The sequence below is a fragment of the Athene cunicularia genome, assembly GCF_003259725.1.
Source record: "Athene cunicularia isolate RWA chromosome 4 unlocalized genomic scaffold, athCun1 chr4_part3, whole genome shotgun sequence".
NCBI classification, from domain to species: Eukaryota; Metazoa; Chordata; class Aves; order Strigiformes; family Strigidae; genus Athene; species Athene cunicularia.
The window spans coordinates 9,363,203-9,368,075 of NW_020799100.1; positions in this window are offsets into that span (position 1 = coordinate 9,363,203).

A 4,873-nucleotide genomic window follows, 5' to 3' on the forward strand; every position below is an offset into this window, starting at 1 on the left:
CTCCTCTCCTCTCCTCTCCTCTCCTCTCCTCTCCTCTCCTCTCGCCAGACCTACTGAGGAAATGCCATGATTTTCTTTTTCCCTTGGAAAAGACCAAAACAAAAACTTCACAGCTTTTTCAAAGGCCATGTTTTTCAGAAGCAGGTCTTGGAGCACCAGGAAGAGCCCCAAGGGCCCTGAGGCTGATGCCCTGCAGCACCCCATGCCTGCCCTTGCCATGTCAGACTGTGGCTTTTTTTCCAAAAAAACCTGCTTTTTCTCCAGAAAATAAACAAAACAAAAATCTGTTTAAAATGTCACTTGAGAGCTATTTCTGCAGTATCCCTGGCCTGAGCCAGGGGCCCAAGGACATCACATGGGCAGGTCCTTGGTCCTAGTGCAGGATCTCCACCTCACCCTGCAAGCACTGAAATTTTTAGTTTTCGGGAGGTAATTTTCATTGGGTGTTTTTTTTATGCCACAAAAGCTAAAGCTCACCGGTGACTGAGGGCAAGGGGGTTTTGCAGCAGCTGTGTTTGTTAGTGTCTGGCTTGTGGGGGAACAAGGTGCAGGCAGTGCTTGCTCCTGCCAGCCCACCACATCACCACTGATTAGACCATTGCTCTGTGTATAATTAACCTCATGCTAATGAGGCACACTGTGCTCCCACCCAAGCAGGGCCAGGGTTCCTGGCTGGGCTGCAGTGGTGATGTCAGCGGGTGTCTGCGACAATCACAGCAGGCATCAAGGGCCTTGGAGGAGGTTCAGATGAAAGTTCAGAAAGCCTATATCGCACAGACCCTGGCAGCGTGTGGCAGGCTCTGGGTAGCCAGAAAGAGTGGCTGCGTGCCCGGGACCCACACCCAGTGCGGGAGAGACACCATGGTGGTGAGCCTGCAAGCATCAGCTCCCCCGTGACAAGGTGTCAGCAAGGGAGAAAAGCTGCTCAGGTGTGTGTTACCTTTGGTTTAAGTTCCCAAATCCCAGCCTTCTGTTAGGTGCATGGGTTTGGGTTCAGTTTGCCCTTAGAGCGTGTCAGTGGGGGGAGCTGTACAGGGGGAGGCTTTATGCAAGTCCTGCCCTCTCGGTCTGCCTTCCAACTATGGACACTGACTGTGGCAAGTGCCTTCTTTTAAGCAATGTGATGAGTTGGGGACAAGGATAAACCTGTGGTTTTCCAATCCATCCAAGATGACGGAGCAGACAAGAAGTCTCACGCCAGGTCCATTTTTGATCTCAGGCATTTAATGACATAAAGTTGCTTTAAATGCACCCTCTCCTCTGGGACAAGTGCTGTCTGTCCACCATGGAGGGTGGGGAACAATGTGCAGGTGGTAGAGGTGTCCCACTGCTCCGCAGGGCTCCTCAGCTCCCAAAGGACCGCAGGTGTCCCCAAATCACATCATTGCTCAAAAGCAGCCATGAATAATCCCCGGCCCGCACTCCTTCACAGCTGGCTCACACAAGCACTTTGACACCACCATCTTCTGCAAGCGCTTTGCATGCACCAGCTGGCACACACATTGTCACCGCAGCGTTTGTGGTGCCTGTCCCTGCCTGTGGGCCAGGGAGGGCACCGCTGGCTTTGGCCCCTCTAAGGACCGTTCAGCCTCCTGAGAGCAAACCCACGGTGGGTGCTGCTGCTTTACAGTGGGAACTCAGCGCAGGGCAAGCTGCAACCTGTGGCATAAAATCCTCTTTTTCTATTCACAGACCTGCCAGGAAGCTTATTAGTCTGCTTTCTCCTGGAATAGATCCATGGTACAGCCTGTGGGCTGTGGCACACATGCTCCTACAGGTGAGTGGGGAGTAAATTACTCGGTGATGCCCCTGCTCAGCATCATCTCCCCTGTCCATCATCACAAGATGGGTTTTTCCCGTGTGGAAACTTGGGGCAAAGCAATCAGCAAGAACCCAGTAAGCCTGGGATGAAAGAAGGAGAAGCAGTAACAGTCAATGTGCCTGGGACAGTCTTTCACCCCTGCTGGTTGATAAACACTTGGAGAATCAATCCGGAGGGAGAGGAAACTCTGGAAACTCTAGGTCTGGGGTTTAATAGCCCTATTTTCTCAGCCATGCCAAGATTCCTCTGATCCTGGAGTAATTGCTCCCTCTCACAGCCCCCTGCAAACGCCATTCCTCGCCCAGGTGTGGGCAGTACCTGCAGATCAGTGGCTGGGCACCACACAGGTCAGGCATCAGTCCCAGGGTGCCTGGGGGCAGAGCACCCCATCTCAGGGCAGATGTGAGGACACCCTCTGCTCTGCCCAACACATCCCTGCATGGCCAGCAACCAAATATCCACAAAACCACTCGGAAGGGAAATATTTTGGAACAACATTTTGGAAGCAGCTGTGGGGCAGGCCTCAGGGCACTGCTGGGTGAGCACAGTGGGAACAGAGCCACAGCTCAGTGCCAGCGGTGAAGTGCCTCACAGGCGCTGCTGTTTGTCCTCCCAGCCAACGGCACCAACAGCTGCTGCTCCAAGAGGAATCTCCAAAGCCAGTGGCTGCAGATGCAAGGGCAAAAGCCAAGCAGCACTCAGAGCTGGCGGCTTTGCATCTGGGTTCTGCTATGAAGGAAGTAATTAATGTGAATAATCACACAAGAGCAGCAGCACGCTTGGGAGTTGAGCAAGTTTTATCAACCCTGACGTGTTGGGCAGGGGGACATCCGCTTTCAGTGGGAGCAGTAATAGCAAAAAGCAGATTAATTCAAAAAAGCTCTGTAAAAGGAGAGACCAAGGCTCCAGGCAGAGCTTGGGGAGTTTCCCTCCACAACAGACACAGGGCTGATTTTTCAGAAGAGATTAAATAATTTAGTGGTGGCCTGGCAGGGAAGCAGCACTGATTTTCTAAATCTTTGTGCTTGCAGAGCAGCGACAAACTGCCCCAGTTATTGGTGTGGGGAAAGGATCAAAGCACTAAAAGCACGATAAGGTAGATGAAAAGTTCCCCTGTAGGATCGCTGGCTGTCCCTATCACTGCAACCCTCAAAACAGAGGGGGGCCTGGCACCTGTTATCTGTTGTCCCATTTGCTCAGCACAGTGGCAGCTCCCCCTGCACTGGCCCTGCTGTGTGGTCACAAAACTCCTCCCCACCTGGATGATATCTGCCTCATCCACGAGAGAGCTGAAAAATCTTTGTAAAATTAAATGAAAGCACTTAAAGCATCATTCCTGGGAGCCTGCAGGAGGGGCTCAGGCTCCCCTGTTTCTTGCTGACATTGGGAAGTGGGCACGCTCCCCACATGCCACCCCACAGGGGGACAATGTCAGGTTCCAGCAGTGGCACTGGGGCTCCTGCGTGGGGACATGGAGCCTTTCGAGGACAGGCAGGGAGCGACAGCCGCTCTGACTCATCAGGCTTGCACAGAAGACTTGCAGATGGATGTTGAAGGCATTTAAGTTTTAATTTTTTATGGTGTCTGACAGTTTATTTTTTAATTAAAGCTGTACTTGAGCAGGAGGGGTTGGAGCTGTTGTTTCTATGGCTGCTCTGCCCTGGCAGATGCTTGTGGTTGTGTTTCACCCATCAGGTTTGGGAAAAGGAGTAGGATGGCCTCTGTAGCACGGTCCTTTTGTATTTATTAAAAAAAAAAAAATGCTCAGAATGACATCTGTACTAAGTCTATTTTCTAAGAAAAGTGAAGAAATTCCTTCAAGCTCTAGTGCCTCCAAGTTACCAGATATGGCAAGTCATTAAAACCCATCTTTTACACTTACAAATGACATTGCACATGGTGTTTCCCTGGAACAGTCTTTCTACCACTCGGGGAAATAGGATGAAAAACCAGCCCAGGGCACAGCAGCAGCTGCAGCCACAGGTGAACATGGGTTAGCAAATCCGAGCGGTGAATTGTTTGGCTCCCTGAGCCCTGTTTCTGACAGTGCAGCATCAGCCAAGCTGGGTGGGTACTGCAGGTGAGGCTGCTCCACACCCCACACTCCTGGCTACAGCTGAGCCCAAGCTGGTGGTGACCCCCAGCCTCACTGCTCCAGCCCAAACCTGCAGCTACCGGGGAAACTCATCTCCTAATGCAGAGGCTGCTGGTTGGATCCAGCCGGAGCCAACCTGACCCATTTCCGGGAAAGAGAAACCAAAAAGCTTCTCTTTGAGATGGACCAGCACATCATGGTGGTGATGGCTGAATTGGTCCCTCCTTGCTTTGCTTTTCACAAGAGCCCTCCTCTCAGCCAGTCACTAAAACCAGGCATAAAAGCAGACTTAATTACGTTAGCAAATGGCTCCCAGGAAATAATTGCCTCTTTTATGGAAGTGACCTCATTAGGCACTGTTAAATTGGGCAGTAAGAGAGACATCTGGTGTCTCTGACATCACTGCACCAGCAAGGGATGCGATGTGACCATGTCCATGCTGTTATTCCCAGGGTTCAGCCGTGGCATATTTTTCTGTCCCTACAGTCTGATTTTAACATGCATGGCCACGTCCGTGCCGAAAGACATAGAAGTACCCAGCACTAGTGTGGGATGGTCTGTTCCAGGGAAATATGGGACTAGTTCTTGGTCCAGGAGATGGCAAGTCCCACACAGACCTGCAGCACAGCGGGCTTTAACAAAGGGAAGATGGAAAAACAGAAATTAAATCCTGAAGGAGTCAGGGCCATCTCAGTGGAAAAGACATCTGAATCAATAACCAGGCAGCACAGCATAAATAGAGATAATTAATTACCTCTTACTGCATTATTTATTATTCTAATGATTTGTCATTTTCTATAATGGTTCATAATTTTCTACTTGCTCCCTTCTGCAGCTCTTCATCCTTGGTGCCGAGTCAACTTTCAGCACTGTGCAAATGTCTTACCGGGGAAAATCACTCTCCAAAGATGCTGGGAAAGCTCTTTGGTACCCAGTAGGTCATCCTCTTTCTGACT